The sequence below is a fragment of the Epinephelus lanceolatus genome, chromosome 22 (genome assembly GCF_041903045.1).
Source record: "Epinephelus lanceolatus isolate andai-2023 chromosome 22, ASM4190304v1, whole genome shotgun sequence".
In the NCBI taxonomy this organism is placed as follows: Eukaryota; Metazoa; Chordata; class Actinopteri; order Perciformes; family Serranidae; genus Epinephelus; species Epinephelus lanceolatus.
In genome coordinates, this window is record NC_135755.1 from 27,890,560 (window position 1) to 27,911,698 (window position 21,139).

The 21,139-nt window shown below is 43.7% G+C and overlaps 1 protein-coding gene across 2 annotated transcripts in view; it reads right to left on the reverse strand.

The window, feature by feature from the left end:
- Positions 1-21,139, reverse strand: part of kdm6ba (lysine (K)-specific demethylase 6B, a) — a 122,804-nt gene that overhangs the window by 19,863 nt on the left and 81,802 nt on the right. The window contains exon 5 of one of the 2 annotated variants that reach the window (XM_033610448.2): positions 11,297-11,356. The gene's annotated coding sequence lies outside the window, so the exon portion shown is untranslated. Of the gene's footprint in view, positions 1-3,978; positions 4,380-11,296; positions 11,357-21,139 lie in introns of those variants that run through there. The other variant, XM_078164348.1, reaches the window with a different exon arrangement.

Here is a 21,139-nt window from a genome sequence, read left to right on the forward strand (position 1 = left end):
GCCTGCCTGTTTACAGATTCCTTAGATAGCAATGCTGTAGATCTTTCTTTCTTTTTTTTTTTTAATCTCCCATGATGCACGCAGGGCCTACTTGTTGGCTGAGTTATCATTTATTTTGCCGACGTGGTCGAGATGGGTGAAAGTAGTCACAGGAGGTGAGGGGTGGTAAAAAAGGAAGGAAGAAAATTCTTTCCAAGGTGTGTGACTGTGTGTAACTTTGTGTATGACTCACACTAATACAGTGTGTAGGTTGCACACCCCCTTCCACTGTGGCATCATCATCATCAGTGGCAAAGAGCCAGAGATAACAGAGAGGAACTGAACTCAGAGGGAAAACTTTCTCTTATTCTCCCACTCGGCTGAGCAGGCAAACAGGACATGAACACCCTGTTACTCTCGAACACAGCTCTATTCACTCAGAGTGAACTCAATCTCCAAACAATAGTCTTCTTTTCACTAATAATATCGCTGATTCTCTGTTCAAAATGCTGCCATGTTTTACATTAGATTGTTTGCTTGGCTTGTGGCTGATTTTGAATTGCTGCCCGTTGCTGTAAAAGCTCTCAGTGAATTCACTCCTCAGCTTCTGGACTGAATTATACCAATCTGTTTTCCTGACTGTTCTCAGGTCCAAAACACAGCAAGACCACAGCTGCATGTATGACCAATATTTATAGTTATGGATGTCTAAGCCTCGTGGTTGGCTGGCAGTATAGCAGGGTCCTGCTGATCCACAGAAACTAATGAGAAATTTGTAACAAGGACCATGACTTCACCCATACATGTTAGTGATTAATGTAATCCAAACTGCTTTTCCATATTTAAACCCAAAAAGCCTAATGATGTGCAAACACACAGAGAACCCTTCATTTGTTTACCACATTTAAACCTTTTCACTCATGCACAATCATTAAGCGTTATTGTTATATTTTACATCTTGTTTGTCTTTCACCTTTGTCTCACACTTAATACAGCTACAATGCCCCAAAATAACCCTTTACATATAGCTAACGTGACAGACATTGTCAGCTTCCTGTTTTTTTTGGGGGTCTGGTCCACACGTTGAGAGTGCAGGATCCACAGCAGGCAGCCTAACGCTGCATGGTGGAATTCCTCACTTGGCTGACTGAGTTTTTGCCCCCCTCAGCCCCATCTGAACTCTGAAACCTTCATCCTGCTGTCTGGACAAGCTTGGTATGCTTAAGTGTTTGAATGCACCGCAGGAGACTAAATAAACTGACAGGTATTTTACTGCGGCACTGAGGACAGCCAACAAGAGCTATGCCTAGCTGTTATGCAATATATTCCATTGATACTAAACTATAAATAATACTGTCCATCATGTAAATGGAGGGTAATTTGGATAGTACCCCTTTTAAAGTTCAATGTTTTTGCTGACACGGAGGTACGGGAAATTCCTATACTGGTTTCCAGCCACAGTGCCAGCTATTATGTAGAAAAACTTGTGTGTTTTAACACCTGACCTGTTGGGGGGTGTTTGGGGAGTGTTTGAGAAATCATCAGCAGGGCAGATGTTGTCCTGCACCTCCCTTATTCCCTCTCTCTCGTTTTGAGTCGCTCTCTGAAGGAGAAACGACACCCTTTACTGGAAAGGCTGCGACAGCATGGTGTCATACAAACAGACGTTTCATCATGACATTGAAACACTTCCCCCACCCGCCTCCCTCTGACACACACACTTGGTCGTATTTGTTTTCTCTAACAGGCAACAAAGGCAGTTGAGAGGCAGGAGAGCCCCCCAAAATCTGACGGACTGTCACACAACCAAGACACACACACGGCTCGTTTTATCACTGTGAACTGTTGAAGGAGTGTTAGACAAGTAAGCACTTTAAGCCAGCCTACTGACCCATTTCCCATGCCAGACACACACGAAGGAAAACTCTTAATTAGATCAAAGTAATCCTTAATTTGCTTAGGACAGCCTATAACACCCACACCAAAGCTACATATGGAGAGGGGTTGGGGTGGGAAACTGTCCTGACACAGACTGACACACACGCGCACACACACACCTCTTCTGCTTACTCAAGTTATGTGACTCACTGACTATTGTTAGTTTGCAGCTTCTTTTCCACCGTCATCTCTCTCTCTCTCCTCCTCCTGGCGCGTGTGTATCACTTTAATATTCCCCCATGTTCGTCATCACTCATAGTAAAATGGGCGGCGATTGTTCATTCACTCACACACACACTCCTATTGAGATCACGGGACAAACGGAGGCGGGGGAGAGCTGAGGCAGCACACAGCCGGCCAAGAGAGAGTGTGTGTGTAGGGAGCGATTGGAAGCTTTAACTTTTTACAACCTCTGACATCAAACGCAGAGACAAAACGCACCGCTGGTTTCCATGCTGATCGATCCGATTGATAGGAAGTGAGCCTTCAAAGGCTTTCTTTTTTTGTTTTCTTCGCGACCCCATGCCAGCACACTCCGCTCTTCCTGATCTCCTCCTTTATTGTGGGCAATAAAGTGACAAATAAGCCCCCACAGCCAGGCACAAATCCTCATCAACTGCTTGTCCGACGACCAGTGAAAAGGGGTGGATCGTGTTTAACGTCTGTGGGTGTGTAGCAAATAACAGCCAATATCAACAACCATGGACTCTACTCCAAAAATACATCACCACGCCCCCAAACTACTCCACTTTATCCTCACTTAACCTCCCACGTTTTGATATTTTTATGCATCGCGCTGCGTAATTTCGGCGCAAACTCTCAAAAACAAGGACAAGCGCAACAGCTGGGTGTGTTAGGGGGTGGAGAGTGGAGACTTAACATAAGTAAACCCAACTGACTCCTGTGGGCTTTACTGTCGTCATAGAGGGCATGAGTCGAGATAAGAGCGCCAAAAAAGTGTTTGAAAGTCAAAAAGTCACTCCAGTTTGGACTAGTGTTCCCTCTAAGAGGTTGTAATTAGATAACAGATCACGTTGGCCAAACAATGCTCTATGGTCAGACTTTAATGCTTTGACTGCCCCTGAAACCCAGACCTAAAGGACAGCCCAAAACACCGCCCCTCCCCCCAAAACGAGAGGTGATGCAAATCACTTCCTTTCAATCCAGCTCTTTGTGTGCGTAAGGATTGACTGGAGGTGATGGGGGGTGGCAGCTATCCATTCACTATATACGGCTGCCGACCTCAGTGATCCTGCCCACCCCCCTCCAGCAGAGCCACCCACTCCTACACACACACACACACACACACACAATGGCGTGAGATCTCCTTACACAGGCAATTTTCTCTCCCTGTCCTCTAGCTCTCCTTCCCTTTTCTAGCCATGAGATGATCAGAAAGTTTTCAGGGCAACAATGACCAAACTAGGACGCGGGGTGTCCCACAGTGATATGAACATTAGGTCATTATCACATTTCATGAACAGATCAGAACGACTACTTTGTACTCAAGCCAGTGTCATTATTCTACACTGAACACACACACAAATACTCTCAAGACACCTCACCCTGGGACAAAACCTTTTAAATGGGGGTTATTTGGGGGCATTTGACACATGAACAGCCTACGATCCCCAAATCCACATCAAAGCCAATTTACAGAAATTACAGCGATCCACGTGCGCTGAATGATTAAACGTGTCCGGTAAAGATGATCAATCGTGAATATGAGGAACACAATTCTCCGAACTGAAACACGCGTGGGATTCAAGAGTCTCTGTGGTTGAGAAAAACACAGCGAAATTCCCCCACCTAATCGATCAGAGACGATCAAGGGTTCCGCTTTAATCAATTACAATAATTCACTCAGCGCTGTCCTGAATAACAACAGAGCCTATTTTAATCAATGAAAACAATGAAACAACATGTCTGTGCCTGATGTCGGAATAAGTCGATACATCGAAGTGTATCATGGTAAAACTTGGTGTTCATGATCACTAGCTCGCCTGCTTACAACCAAAACAAAGTCGACTGGACTTTAAATGCTCCCACTTCAGCACTCACCGTTCATTGAAGTATTACAAATGGACGCTCCAGACATAAAATAATTCCCAAATCTGTCATATGTATCCAGTTCCTTGAGGTCCAAGGCAGTCTGTATAGTCTTTGTATCCGCAACTTTGGAGCTCCGAGTCTGCAGAGAAATTCCCGACGAGCCGGCTGAGCTGAGAGCAGCTCCAGCCCCGTAATCCCTGTTAGTCTGTGTCGCTTCCTCTCGAAACAACCATGAAACCCGAGCCTGCTGACGGCCGGAGAGCCTCTCTGATGTCCGTGATAGGCTCTCCTTCTCTATATTGCGCTTCTTATTCCGTTTGATGGCTGCTTCAGCCGTGCAGCGACAGCCCCGCTCGCCTCGGGTCTCTGTGTCTCTCCGCGTCGAGCTCCTTTTTCCCTGTGCTTCACACACAGCAGCAGCCAGGCAGGGATCGTATTGCGCTGAGCTCTGTTTTAAAGGGACAGAGCACGCACACTCAGACACACGCACACCGAGGCAGAGGCGCACATACACAAACGTGACGTCACCCACGGCCCCGGAATTCCCTGACAGCGCAAACTAGCACCGAGTCCGACTCCCGTCCCGGTACCGGAGCTGCTCCCCCTCCCTCCTCCTGATAGGTACATTCATTTGTACCTTTTCATTTTTATTTCACTCCACAGTTTTTTAAGGCAGGCTCGTGACTGACTGCTGGAGCCGGTGAACAGCGCCACGGCATATTTCCGTGACCGTCTATTTTTGGATGAGGAAGAGTATTACCCCCTGACGCCAAATTACCACAGGAAGCCAGATACAGTATCACAGTGTTATGATTAGATTTAGTGGACTATAAATAGGGCCAGGTATCAGCCACACAGGCTGAATGTTCTGAAATACACTTATGTAAGGGTTGGAACTGCAGATTGTATCCTTAAAGGCTATTGGTTAATAAAGCATACACACTGTAAAATAAATTATTTATAGCCTTTTATGTAAGCCTGTCCTTACCTAAGCATTACTGGAAAATATGTGAAGCAGCTGATGCATTGTTTTCTTATACATTGTGCCTTATTGTATGCCTGCTTTATATATAGGTAACACTTAAGCCCAGTAGCCAGAGGAACATGCTGGCAGTTTCTGCAAACGACAGGTACATTATATTTCTAAGTGATGTGTTTTTTTGGAGTAGGCTACATATATATGAGCTGACTTTCTAACTGAGAGGTGGGGGGAGGCTGAATGTTGTGATACCTGGACAAGACAGCTGTTCAAGACCAACAAACAACATCACCAGTTGTTTTTAGCGAGACAATGCTGTTCCCGGCGGTGACTGTGCCATCAGTAGCGGGTATTTTAAATTCAAACATGATCTTTCCCTAACCATAATCAAGTGTTTTTTGTGCCCAAACATAACCACATGTTAATCGAAGCACTGTTAAAACTTTAAGTCTAAAGATATCCCCTATATAATAATGTAAAAATTCAACATATCTGTGGTTTGCAGACCAATTTATTAATGCTTTTAAGGATCTGTTGAGTAATTTTAAGAAAAGTTGGGTTGCTAGATTGTGAAAAATCCCTCTTGCTTGTGTTTATCACTCACTATTTGTTAAAGGGACACTGTCAATTTTCAACCAGCTTTGGACTGTAACAATGAAGGTATTATGTGTAAATGAAATATGGTTTTACTAACATCCAGATGTCCTTGCTCATCTCTCAGGTGAAATTTTCGCTGGCTCATTGGCTGTTGCTCGAACTACAGTCTGTACTGCCACCACGGACACAAAGAGTATAGAAACAGATTGTTAGAGCAAGAGAGAGATGCTCGAATTGTAAAACTAGGCAGCACTGATCAAATATAAACCAAGAATCTGTTAATGCATTGCCTATTTCTCTCCTAAAATGTCTTAGTGTGCTGACTGGCTATAATATGAAAATATGTGAACAGGAAGTGGGCACCATACTGTTTCCTGTAATGTCTGACTGACGCTGAAAATTTTGAGATCAAATGGTAAAACTAAGCAGTGCTAATAAAATATGAACCAAGATTCTGCTACTGTGTTGCATATTTCTTGCCTAAAATGTCCTTCTCCTCTGTTTTCTCTGGTCATGTGGCACCAATTTCAAAAGTCTTTGCAACTCTCTACTGCATAGACAGCCCTGTTTTATGTAAAACATCTTTCTACCACTAAAATACTTCTTTAATAATACAGTTATAAATGCTGATAATCGGTTAATAAATGCTTTAAAAGGCATTGGAATCTGGTCCAGACTCTCTGGTACTTTTTCCAGTGGTTTTGCTGAACAATCAGACAGGGGAATTCTTCACAACCTGCCTAGCCACCCAAAAGTTGCTCACATATTCTGTATGGAGTCTCATCCCGATGCTCAATTACTTCCCCTGTTTTGCATTGTTAAGTAAAATTGTTGAGAAAAACACTTAGCCTGCACTATATAAATAATACATTTTATAATGAGCTATACAACCCACTGTGAGGTTTGTCTATAGGCTATGCATAATATCTTTATATGCTATATGAGCTGTAGGATGTACATAGTATTTATGCAGTCCACAGACTGTATTAGACAGTGTAGAGAGAGAAGGCTGAACAATATCTAACTAATGTATTTTCATGGCAATACAGTGGCAATACAGTGCACATGGCTAGGACTATAAAGTCTGAGTTATGAGGCTAATATATTTTTTGTTCCTGTCTATTGGGTAACATTAACATCTTACATCTCATGACTGTGCACACAGAAGAACATGAATTATATGCTGTGTGCTCAGAGGCAACCAGCTAAGATCCTGTATGAGGTAAACAAGGCTTTGAAAAACACAAATGGCTCTCTCTAAGGCCGGAAACATTCGTTCCAGCTTTTCCTCGCCAAAGTAACCATCCTGTACTCTGTAATAACGCCAAAGAGCCACACTGGCACAACCAACAGTATGTGTCATACACTCTAACACACACACACACACACACACACACACACACACGTGTAGAGGTTATATTTAGAAAGCACTACCTCAGCAGGACAACAGGAGGCAAAATTAGCCGCCACAGGGTGGATGGGAATGTGTCATGGATGATGCTGAGATGATGACATAAGGATACACACACATGCAGTTTATTTATACTTCTAACAAGTCTAATAAAAACAACATAAACAATAATATCAGAACATAATGAACCCTCTCTGCCTCGGTACAAATCTGTGATGCAGTCTCTCACTGTCTGTTCCTCTCTCTCATATCACAACAGGTTACTCACAGGCTATTTTAAGATAACTGAAGCCATTTCTACTTCTATTAGCATGCAGTGAAGAATGACAAGTGATGTGTGTGTGTGTGTGTGTGTGTGTGTGTGTGTGCTAGATTCAGACCCCTGATGAAGTAAGTGCATGGCATGTGTGGTATGTACCACCAGGGTTGATCTGGAGTCTATTGTCAAGGGACAATGAATGTTCAATAATGTGTTTTGTGTTGAGAAAGAGGAGGGACGCAACACAGTGGGGGTCTTTATGACACTGGGAGGCAGTGAGCTTGTAGATGTTTTGTTTTTGTTTGTTAAAGGCAGTGTGGAGAAATCAGCTCTCTCTCGTGGGACAGATACAGCTTACACAGTACTGTGCAGTCAGCTTTACTTTTATTTTTTTATAGTGTGTCGGCCAAAATGGAAGCATTAGCAGCTGCTAGTATGCCTGCAGAAGTGAGTAAAAGTAGGAGTCTAGTACAAAAACCGAGAGGCCATTATCGTTCTAAGAGACTGTGGAACAAAAGCTTGTGGCAGCTAGAAAAGTCCTAACATGTCTACACATAGGAAATTTCTCTACAAATGGATGGACGTTGTGAAATAAAAAAACATTATGGTAATTAAATTCCAGATGATGTAATTATATCCTCAGAAAACCTGCACCCTTAATGCTCTAACCAGTATGTATATTATAATACATCAAGTCAGCTGGAAAGGCTTTTTATAACATCATCTGGAAGCTATTACACCCTGAATTGCTGCAGTCCTTAATTACCCTTCATAGAGTTGTAAACTAGTGCATTCTGTATGGAGGCTGTATATTATCTGCTTCTCACTGTTGGGTAAGTTGTCCTCTCTATTCCTGCACTGGTCTCTCCTGCACAAAAATACTCTGACATGCTGCTCATGCTGCTTGTTTTTTGGAGTTATGTTTTCTATTTATTTATTTTTTCATCTGAGGTTCTTTTGTCTTCTCATATGGCTCCCAGTGCGTAAAATTATTACACTATATCTTCCATTATGCGCATGGATTGTCTCAAGTGTGTGACTCTGCTTGGCTTTCTGTGTATCAATGTATGTGTGTGTGTGTGTGTGTGATTGCACTGTAAAGAGTGTGGTGGGAGACCATTAGCCCTCAAAAGTGAACAGGAAGAGGATTGCTGATTGATGTGGGCATGGGTGGGACTCTAGTGAACCACACACACCGCCCCCCCACACAGACACACACACACATAGCTTGCACCAGCTGTTTCTCTCATAGATGCACTATACTGTATATAATAAGAGTTTGAGAATACTAAATGTATGTCTGAGCTCAATTCCCATCCTTCCTCTCCCACAACAAGAGAAGCCAAGGCATTACAGTCTGTCCCGGGGGTCCCGAGTGTGTGTGTGTGTGTGTGTGTGTGTGTGTGTGTGTGTGTGTGTGGCAGGAAGGGACAATAAAGGAGAAAAAAGGTTTGTGAAGCACTGTGTGTTTAAGTTCTTACAGCTCTTTGCATGGCTAGCAATTCTGTATTCATGTGTGTAAGGGAGGCAGACGTGTGTGTGTGTGTGTGTGTGTGTGTGTGTGTGTGTGTGTGTGTGTGTGTGTTTGTGTGGTGGGGACTTTGTGTGTGTAATTAAAGAGATTGGGGACAAGGACGGCTCAGTTCTCACACTCCAAATTTATTTATATATATTTAGCAACTCTCCCATGGGTACAAGCCCCAAAATTGCTGTCATACCAGCCACACACACACACACACATTAAAAAAACAAACAGCGTGTAATACTGATGAGGTCCAGACACAGCATCAGTCAAAGAAAGAAAGTATGCATGAGTGTTTGTACTCTGCAGTCGTAGGAGACTGTGTCCCTGGTACAGATGGTACTTCTCAGCCTCTGATATGTAGGACTGTGTGTGGGACTGTGTGTGTGTGTGTGTGTGTGTGTGTGTGTACATGTGGCATACTGTGAGTCAGCCTTTTGGGTACACTGAAAGACCGTCAGACGCGATAATAATCACCTCCACGCACATACTCACACAGAGACACTCCACGAGGAGACAGAGAACCACACAGGCAGTCAGACAGACAGACGGGCTTAGCACACCCACATATAGCAGCCATGTAGCCGGCTGAATGGAGCGCTACAGCACTGATAATTAGAACCCTTATTCAAGGGGAGAGGGGCCGACAGGGAGCCCGGCTTTCCCTCTAGTTCCTCAAACAACTGGCTAATCCTGACTGTAGCTCTGTGATAAGCTAAGTACTCCAGTCCTGCTTAATATACTCACTATCCTAAAGTTATACACAGTGAAAAGTAAACTCCACTTAGAGGAGCTTAAAAAGCTCAGATGTCTAATTGGTTGATTTTCCTCTTAAAAGGTAAAAAGATGGGCACCAAAATCATCCATATGTCCCTGGTTGGTAGATAACTGGTGTTCATGCTACATGCTAATACTTGAACATACACTATGTTGAGTTTAAGCAAGCGGCAAACATTCAGTAGCGTGAAAATGAGCTCAGAGCAGCTCTGAAGCTAAATGTTGATTGTGATGTGGACTAAGTCTGGATGTTATGTGTGAAGGACTGGTACAAATATAGCGTCAAATAACTTTATTCCCCCGATCCACCAAAATTAGTGTGTGTATTCAGGTTTTTTAACATGGGAACATGGGTGATAGACTCCTTTCCCATTGCCAGGTGACTAGACCCTTGTATACCGCTTTGCAGTGGACAAGCATGCCTTTATATTCTTATACTGGTGTGTCACGTTTGACATCAAGGACACGCCAGAAAACAGGTTAGTAAACAGTGCAACAGCATGGAGGCCAGAGAAAATGTGATGGTGGTTACCTCTTTTTGAAATCTTGTACTTAGTCAGTATCTCTTTCAAAGTCGGTGCTAACTAAATCTGGATCAATGTTCAAACTGTGTTTGGGTGGAGACGGGTGGTATTTTGTGGTGGCCCAATATTGCATCGTGCTACCAAAAGGGTTAAAATTAGCAGTGTGTTGAATTTCCATTTCTGATGATCAAAACCCATTAGAGCTTGAGTCAATACATGCCCATGACTACTGCAGAGTCATTTGTCCCAGGACGGCACTATGCTAAACATATCGAAATAAGCTTTCAGAATAAAGTGAACTATAACCGTAGTTTCATGAAGCCTAAGCTGACTTATTCAAACTGCTTGTTTTGTCTAACCAACAGTTCAAAACCAAAAGGAAAATAGTTTACTACCATAAAAGACTAAGAAAAATAAAAATCATTCACATTTGGTTGACTTGAACCAGAACATTCTGGTCTTTTTGCTTAAAAATATCTTCAAGAATTAACTAATTAATCATTTCAGCTCTAATTATACTGAAGTTATGTATTCCTAACATGGTAGTCTGCAGTAATGTGGCCTATCTGTGACCTATGTGATCATTCTGGCATTCAAAGCACCACACAGAGCGTGCAAGTTATTGACCTTTCTCACTCTAATGTGGCTTTGAAGAGCAAAGAGTTAAACATTTGATATCTGACTCAGAGGTCTTTAAGTACACAACTCTCTGAGGACTTACAAAACAACACACACACACACACAAACACACACACACACACATGCTTATTCAAGGGAATAGTTGATTTTGTGTGTGTGAGAGGTTGTAAAAAGAGCACACCCCTGATTTCACAACCCACTACCTTCTTTACTAATGAATGTGTGTGTGTGTGTGTGTGTGTGTGTGTAATGCACTCTGTGTTTTACTCCTACTCTGTCTTACTCACTCTCTTCTGACACATCACCTTGTTGCTCTAACTGTAACCTACAAACTATACAATGGAGCCTCTGTGTGTGAGGGTGTATACCTACTTAGCTATTACCTGTTATCAAATATTGATAGCTAAATCCAGATGGTTGATAAAAAGATTGAAAAACCACATGAAAAAAAACTTTGAAGCAGCGAAATGATTATTATAAAATCATAAAATTAACACTGTAGCGTGTGTGTGTGTGTGTGTGTGTGTGTGTGGGCAGTGCTGTGTGTTTGCAGATGAAAGAAATGACAGTAAGACTGAAACCAGAGAAGAGTTCAGTGTGTAAACTGTAAGATCCTTACCTGGTGATCATGGGTAATGTAGTCTGTCTCTTAGCAGGCCACCATGACACCTCCAACCTCCTGAAACAACAACATGGTGGAACAAAGGTCAGGATAGAGGTCAAACAGTGTTAACCACAGCAGCAGGGAGGAGCTGGACACAACTTAATTGAAAATGGTTTCTTGATCAACATTCATACACACATATAAAATCAGTCTGTATGAACTGAAGTCAATGGAAAGTGTACGCTTTGGTTTGGTAACCATATTCAGCAATTTTTGCTCACTGAGTTTTTCTGCAAATCCGTGGTTTAAAATTGGTCTACAGTGATGTGTGATGGGGATGATGGAGCGTTTCTATTTTCACCTTTAGTCAAAACTAGGTCAAACATGTCCATGACATTCCAGTGTGAGTTGAAGCAGTGGTCAGCTATTCATCAGCACTTCAGTTTAGGGTTAAAAGGTCAACACCTTGTTCTGCCTACACATGACAACCAGCGCTCATTTTTTATTCCATTTGTCTGTTTCATCATGATGTGTGATGTTTGCTGACTGTTCCGTGGTCATGATGTTGTCGATATGTAATTCAATGTGGCTTATGAAACCACAATGGGTGTGTGTGTGTCAGCCAAAATGCACAGCAGGGCCTGGACCAGCGCTGTGGCCATCTGTGTGTGTGTTCCTCATGTGCCGCCTGTTCAGTGATTCACAGTGTCAGTGCTGGGCCACATGACTGAGAACAGGTGGCACTCTGGTGTACCTCCCCACCCCCAACACATACACACATAAAAACACACACACCTCCACTTGCACCCTGAGAACACACGGCACCTGTGATGGTGCTCAAACACTAAAGCGGACATGGTTACACGCAAATGCACCACACACACCGCAGACATAGAGAAATAGAGGAGCAACTTGACACACACACTTTCTATCTCTCTTATAAACTAAGAATTTGCCCTTTTGACAAATGCTTGTGGCTGAAACTTGTCGCTACCTAAATGTCACCACCTCTCTTGACCTTCTCCTCCTCACACTTCACATGTAACCTGCTCTGTTTCCTCCTCTCTCCTTCTGTAACATCTGTGACCTTTGACATACAGACACAAAGACACTGCATCCATTTTGCATTATTAGGAATTTACTAACTTTTTTGGTGACTGTACTTTTAGTCAATGTGCATGCTAAAGTGTTAGCAGCAAAGGCAATGATCTGCGTGGATGAATTTGGTGTCTGTTTCCGCACACCAATCTGTCCAAACTGAAACCTCGCTCTTTCATGCCTCTCATTTTTCCTTTCTCATTCTTCTATTTTCTTCCTCTCCTGTCTGTCTTTCTTTCACTCTGATATTCTACCTACAGGGCTGCAACATAAAACACACCCACACACAGCGGCTTCCATATGTTTCTCTATTGAGCCTGTGCACACAGAACCAACGCGTTATACATAGCCTAAGGCAGCTTGGGTGCATGTGTATTTGAGTGTGTGTGTGACAGTTGTGTCAATACGAGGCAGATATAGCTGGCTCAGCCCTCTCTGATCTTGCAGCCTGGGGGTTAAGGCCCCAAACCTTTGAACTCAAGGTCAAATGTCATATCCCCTAAAGGGCCACAGCTGGCCACACTGTAAAGGTGGACTGGCTGCATGTGTACGTAGGTGGGTGAAGGAGAATGTGTGTAAGCAGGGCCACCTTAAAAGACGGCATGCCAGAGCGTGCAAGTGTATGTGTTGGAGGCTGAATTGTTGCAAGGGTAGGATATATTCTTTCGTGACACATCGAATAAATGTCACAAGCTTTGACATAATCATTTGACCTTGATCAATATCAGGACTGTGGGGAGAGAAGGAAGGGGGAGGGTTGTGTGAAAGATAAAGAGACAGTTAAAGAGAGAAAGCGAGACCTTGAAGAAGGGAGGTGTGGTAAGGCTTAAGCGAAATACAAATTTAGAGTAAAGGTAACAAAGTACTGTTTTAAATTAAAATTGTATTGAAACAGAGAGATAAAGACAGAGACCATGTGAGAGCAGACATGAGAGAGATAATAAAAGGCTGAGCGAGCGAGAGAGAGATAGAAAGTGGTGTTTATCTTTTGTCTGTAAAGGTTAACCAGTGGGAGCATCTCCCTTTGACATTAACCAGCACAGGGAGAGAGGCAGAGGGGTGGAGCCACAAAGACTCTGCTCAGAGGTGGAGAGCAGCAGAGATGTAGAGGCTGAGAGGGATGGGAGGAGGAGGATGGAGTAAAAGCCTTGAGCCAGACAAAAGATGAAAAAGGAGGAAAAACCAAGATAGGCTGAGAGAGATAAGGAGAGAGTGAAAACAGAACAGGGCCGGTTTGACAGAGACAGATGGGGAAATGACAGAATTTAGTGTTAGGGTTGTGCAGAGATGCCTAACGAGGCATTCAGACCAAAAACAGCACTTAAAAGCAATGGCCTCTGTTGTTAGTGTGTTGCTAGAGGCACAGTAAGAAGATGAAATATGATCCAGGAAGTCCAGTTTGAGTAGTAGATGAAGATAAATAGTTTGAAGCTGTAACACTACACAACGATTTCAAATACAATGCAGCAGCATTTTACAACTCTGAAAATCATGAGGGTAAGAATCAGTCGATCCACTGCTGACAGTCACGTTAGTATGTTACTGTGAATGTGGAGCCAGGTTTAACTTTTTTATGCTGTGCTTTCTTTTGTAAGCACAGCAACCAATATAGTACTTCTAATATAGTACTTCCATAATAGTACTTCATTTGATACCCAAAGTGTGATTAAAGTGGCAAAGGTTCTGGTGGCATCTCAGTACGTGGACATGCAAACTCTGTCAAATAAACTGCACTCGACTTTAATACCCCACAGACCGCATGGATCTTAGCTGCTGCTGCCGTGGGAGTGTGAGCTCCATGCCAGGGACAGTTGTAAGAGTACGTCCAGCCGCACACAAAATCACAGCACCAGCTCTAAGCAACCCACAGCTAACAGTCGAGCCATTTCGGTGTCAGTGGGAGTTTGTTGGGACTTTTGGATTTCATGTTGGATGTTAGTCACTGCTGCTGTGTGAGCTCATGCTAACTTGGCAGACGCTGAGCTGACTGCTCGTCGAGGAGAGCAGCTCCAGGGACGGCAGCAACAGAATAAACACTTATCTGGCAAGGAGTCGAGATAGTGAGGAATCAGACCCCTAGCGCAGAAAGAAATGAATACAGGTATTGTTTCACTAGAGACATTTTGATACGACTTGGGTTATTTTGGATGATACCTTAAAAGGTATTGAGGACCGAAACCCAGCCCTAGCTACTGTGATATATACATAGATGCCAGATAAATTATCCAATCCAAGAGCCACAAAAATGAGGTGAACTGGCAGGAAGAAAACACCTTGAGAAAACATACAGTCATCCAGTTCGTTAGGCAAACACACCATCTTTTCTTAGAAAATCTATAAAACATCAAACTGTCTGAAGTGCTGTTGTCTAACAATACACCTCAAGGCTACACACCCAGGTATTCCACCCCTAAAACACACATATATATATATACACACTCTACAAACACACACAAACTCGTGAACATATGCTGAACACATATCCACATGCTGCACATATGCATTTAAGTACAAACACTTCTATCCACCTGATGTAAAGGGACGATCTGACACCTGTGTTCCTTTTTTAAGGAGCACCGTCTTACTGCTTTGCTGTGTGCTGTACATTTGGACCTACGGTACAATAAAATCAGCTTAAAGCATTCACCTCATGGCAAGCACACACATCTCAGCATGTGTGAGCTTGCATGGCGTGAGTGAAATAGCCATGCTTGGGCTGCTCCAGCCCTTAGTCACTAGTGATTCAGTAGGTCTCTTCAAGTTAGGGCAACAAGCTTCATACCTGCACACACACATACACGTAAAATAGCAGGCTGCTGCAGGAGTGTTGGTAAATGACAGGGTTTTCTTCTTCACTGTCTTTCAGCCTACATTCACTGTCTGCCTGTGTGTCTCTCTGTTCCATGGCCATTTGTCTGCTGTCTTTGCTGTTGTGTACTTAAAGGCGGCCACTCAGAACAGGTAAATCCTTGAATGAAGCTTTAGTCACCAGCCTGGGGGCAGTTACTACAATATAATTTCTGATCAGCATGCACACATCAAGGAGTTAATTGTGAGTGAAGACACTTTGTTTTGTGAACATCTTGGAATGCTGTCACACCGCATCCTGAACTTGTGTGTGAGATCAGGATGCGGGTAGATAAGGACAGTTGTGAGAGGCTGCTGTTGTTCAAACTGTCTGAAGGACAGAGGGGGGTGGTTACTTCCCCTCTGTGGTGGTTAATCATAAAGTGAACCAATGCCAGCAAGGCATTCATTCAATTGGTTGGTTAAAACTGTTTGGACTGGATCTTATTTTTGTTTCCATGTTTTTATCCACTCTATATTTTAAACCTCAAAAACAGAAAGAGATATTAAGACTCATCTGTTTTTGCACTTTCTGTCAGATCTGTTGCCATTTAAGAAACTACATGGCTAATATATCAAATGTCATGCCACTCAAGCCCAATAAACTGATTTAAACTGAGTGGAGAATGTATTATTTTTGTGTGTATGCATGAGAGGCAGCAAGTCTGTTTTCTTGCCTGTAAACATGCATGAGTTTGGGAGGCTGGAGCTGGCAGAGCTACAGACAGTGAGGAGGAGTGTCAGGTCGACTGTGGTCGGGGCTGTTTTGGCTCGGTGAACTTTTGCCACATGGCTTCAGTAAAAGGTCATGGTCAAAACCACGCCTGGCTCACAAACCATCACACCCACTCTGACTCCCACACACACACACACGCATTCGTGCGACAAACGAGGGGATAGACAAGACATACAGGCTGACTTCCTCTTTGGGGACAAGCAGGAAAATGACACCCACTTTGAGAAGAGGAGGGTGACAGACAGACAGACTTACCGACTAGAGCCACACCACATACACACCAAAACTGTCTGAGAACCCAGCAGCCCTGAGCCCACAACCAGACAAATAGGAAGACAGAGAGACAGACACAGAGGAGGAGACAAGAATGAACAGTTGGTAATAAATTGTGTCTAGACAGACGCTAATGAAAGCAGCCGGGCTGTGGCCGTTGCCAAAATCAAGACCTGTGAACAGTATGATTGTGTATGTGTATGTGTGTGTGTGTGTGTGTGAGACAGAGAGACTTCGTGTGTGTGTGAAAGATGTTTGTGCAAGCACAAGTAAATGAGCCTTTGATGAACATAACCCTTTTAACACTTGACATGCGCTGTTTTTACCCTCAATCTCCTTTCTCTTTCTCTCTCTTGCTCTCTCTCTCTCACACACACACACACGGCAGCCGAACAGAGTGTGTACCTCACAGCTGTAGGCAGCATTCAGAGCCACAGCAGTTGATGCCGGCACAGTCTTGTGACGTCAATCCTCCAAAATTAAGCATGGCTTTACCGTCAGACTCCGAAACTCTGACTTGTCAGCTCCATCCCTAAAAACAGCATCCAGCAAACCTGGGTGCTGAAACACTGAGCAGAGCTCTAACACCCCTGGCCAAGCATGAATAAAACAGCAGTGAGATGCTTGAATACTTTTTTCTTCTCGTGGCACCATCAGGCCAAGGTTTCCATTTGTTCAGAGAAATGATCAAAACTGTTTTTAGACAATAAATCATGACAGCAGATTTTCATGACATTTGCTGACCACATGCATGCTCCAAATGGGCTGAAACCCTTGGGAAAACCTTATCTGACTGCCACCAAAAATGCACATCTGGCTGCAGAGATTATACCATGTCACTACAAAATGGTAGAAACATGGCTTTGTAATGGCAAAATGTTGAGAGCTGGTCACCTTTTAGTGTCAAACAAACATGTAGAGACACTGGCTGTGCTGATCACCCAAGCTTATGACATGCATGTTACTCTACAGTATAACACTTGCTAGCAATATAAATCTCTGAACACTATAGACTGAATGTGCTGACAGTGCTGGTAGCTCAAAAACAACAACATTAGAAGGAAGAGGAGCAGGCAGCCAGCATGCCTAAACTCGCTTCACAAACACAGTCTGAGAAATGTGGCCTGAGGCATCCCCTTCATACGAGCTAAACAAAATAAACACATTAGAAAAAGAAGAAAAGAAAGTGATATTTTTGTCAAGGGTGATAAGTGAGGGACTCTAATAATGAGTCATAACAACACTTTCTTCACCCTTTAAAATGTGTATGTGTGTTTGTGTGTGTGCAATATGAAGAGGGAGTGGGCAGAGTTTATGAGGAAGGTGTGTTTAAAACTGGAGGCATTAGCCCAAGATGCACTCTTACTGTCTCTGGTGCTGAGTGTTTGATTGTGCATGTGTGTGTGAGACAAATTTGGAGAGTGGTCAGACAAGCCCTGCCAAGCCCACATACCAGTGCAGAGGTGCTAAACTGTACTATCCAGTTGCACAATGCCATTTAAGTTAACCGTCACATACCAAAAAGACTGACTCAGGCCTTTATAATCATACCGCTGTGTGTGTCCGCTCCAAACCGCAATGATTTCATACTTAATAAATATAAAAGGCTCAGCATGGAAATTTCTAATTTGCAAAACAGCCACGCGGGGTGAGTTTAACAATGATCTGTTTGAAAGTGAGCTGAGAAACAGCATGTGAAAGAGCAGCAGAGTGTTTTTGTATAGGTTACTGTGTGTGTGTGTGTCTGTGTGTGGCTTGTGCTGCATCTTCTGCATCTGCTCACAAAGACTTCTTTATCTTCTGTGGCACACGTGATCCCCACATGGTGGCTCATACCGTCTTCACAGGACCCCCCACACACACAAAGACACACACACACACACACACTCTCATTATGTACTCGCACAATATGACAAGCACTCAATCACTTTCACCAGCAAGTAAGCATACAGCCCCATAATGTATACACACCAACCCCGCCCCCCTCCTTCTCTGTGTCTGTATGGTGAGGCTCTTCCTACAGGCTGCGTCCTTAAAGGCAGAGTATCTGGGCATTTAAAGGGGAGGGAGGCCGTCTCGCTGCCCTCCAGACACTGTGACCCCACACTTCCTGTGCTGGGTAGGCGCCACAGCAGACGGGCACACACACATCCATGCACACACACACACACACAGTTCCATACATAATCACACAACAGAGCATATGTGGGATATCTCAATGTGGGGTGGCGAGCCCCTCCCCACCTTATCTGTCACTACTCAGCGTGTATCTATCAAGGAGGAAATGCCATAACAAAGAAACTAAGTCAAGCGAGGAGACAGAAAGCAGAACAGAACAAAACAGAGAGAAGCTCTGCAGAAATCTATTTCATGGTTTGGCTGAGAAACGTTTCACTTCGTCAGTCTCACGAAACCTGAGGAACATAATCTAACCTGACTTTAGAATAATCTAGGGTTTCATTTTATCCACACTGGAAAGAAACATAACCTAACGATCTTTAATATTGCAGCCCCTTTACCACACTCTATTATACTGGACATCTCAGTGGAAACAAAGCAATTTATTTGAATACCCTGCACGCCTTACTGTTAGCTGTAATATTGTAATATCACTCTGCTCTTGCACTTGAAATAAATCAGCTAAATGCCTGAAATAAAAATGAAAAATTAAAGTGGGGAAAATGCTTAGAGTGGGAGAATTCTTTTGATGGTCAATGACCAGCTCTCCTGAGTCTTATAAAATTGTGCCTTGACATCAGTGCGAGAGCTGCTGATGTCAGCGGCGGGTCTTGTTGTGTGTGTGTGTGTTCATGAGTGTGTGCCATGATCATAATGTTCCTGCGGTGTTGATACATTTGATACCAGCATGAAAAATGAACGGCCGATATGAGCGCTGTCATGTCAAATATAAATAACCAAAGACAGCTATAAATATTGAAACGGTGTGTGTAGTGTCACGTGTGTGTGTTGGATAGAGTATGAATATAACATGCTGGAGGAGGGACTTGAGTGACTCTATACTGGGGCCGGATTTCTACCATTTGCAAATCTTTCAGCGTCGCCATGGAAATACTCTGCCAATCTGTTGTAATCATTCCTGTAATCCTCTTCCATAGGAATTCAAGTGCAGGCAACCTTATGAATACGCATCACATGCATGCACAAAGAACCCCCCCCCCCCCCCCCCACACACACACACACACACGCACCCCTAGGTAATGCTAATGCTGCACTTGATCCTTCTACATCTTGTACTGTGTCTTTATTTGTGCAGTATGCATGACTCTGTCCTTGTATTTGAAATGTGTGTGCGTGTGTGCATGACTACATAACCATGTTTCCAAGACATGCCTGTGTGTGTGTGTGTGTGTGTGTGTGTGTGTGTTTGTGTGTGTGTAAATGTGTGTCCTTGACCAGCTGCACAGGGCAGAGGAAATGAGGTGGAACTCAATCTGGTCCACACCTGTCTGTCTCTCTCTCTGGGGGGAGGAGCCTAGGGCCTCACAGGAACACACACACACACACACACACACACACACAGCTCACATTCTGTATGAGCAGATAGATTATGCATGCAGCAGCCAGCTAAGGAGCTTGGATCTATTAATGTATGCACCGAGACAGTTTTATGTTTGTGTACGCTTATTGAGAGGAAGGACAGCGAAAGAGAGAGCAATGATGTGTATTTGTGTTTGTGCTGCATGATGGGTTGAGAGAGAGAGAGAGAGAGAGAGGGAGAGATATTAAAAGAGTGACACACATTAAGTATAGAGAAAGAGAGGATGACAGAGACAGGCGAGAGGGGGAGACTCCTTTAGGACAGAGCAGACAGAAGCAAGGGATGAGGTGGAGGGAGGGAAGATGAAGAGATCGGGGATGACAGTGTAAGCCACACAAGGACAGAGAGAGAGAGAGAGAGAGAGAGAGAGAGAGAGAGAGAGAGAGAGAGAGAGAGAGAGAGAGAGAGAGAGAGATTGCACTGGTATGGGAGGGTGGGGGTGAGGGGGGGTTACTCCGGGACGCCAGAACCCAGTGACATGACACAGATGCACTGTGCTACTGTGCAGAGAGCAGAGGGGAGGAGGGTGTAGAGCGACAGAGGAGGAGAAGAAGAAGAAGAGGGGGATGGGTGTGTGCGAGCTCACTGCCTCTCTGCTCTTCACTATTCTGCAGAGAAGAAGATGGTAGGCTCAGTGTAGAGATGAAAACATGTCTTCTCATGTCAAAAGAGCTGCATGTACTATCAATCCATCACTGTAGAGTATTTCTAGAATTACTGTCAACCTGGTGCTACACACAGCAGTGGGACTTTTAACAAATTCAAGCAGATGAGATCATATCACCCCTGGCCTCTCCTCACTGGTCAGTTTTTGGGTTGGTTTTTGCTGATCCCCTTATAAGTCATTTCCCAGTTTGAGACTGGAGCCAAAATGATAGTTTGGGCATCTGTGCTGCAAAGGTCCGCAAAGACCTCCCTGGCGTAAATTTTGTCAATGACTCATGTCTGAAGACTGTACACACCTACAAACCGAGTGTACAATATGTCCGTGTACAACATGTCTGCGTATGTAGACACTCAAGTCAGAAACTGGGCTTTTGAAGTCAGGCTGCCTCAGCTCAAAAACATCTTTTAAATGTCTTCTGCCCTGGTTGCACTGTTAGTGGAAAATTCATAGATCGATCTGCTAGATGAAGCTCCTCAACAACTTAAAATTGTCTCTTTCAGGGTTTCCTAGTTTATTGCCCTGACTTAATTTCCTTTCTGCATAAGAGATTCTGATTGAGATATTAAAATGTATTACAATGATATAATGCATGCATCTCTTTCCATGTGCTGCAGCCTTAACATGGATCTGCTTGCAGTTCAGACTTGTGCCATGTTGAAAGTGTCGGAGAAATGTTGC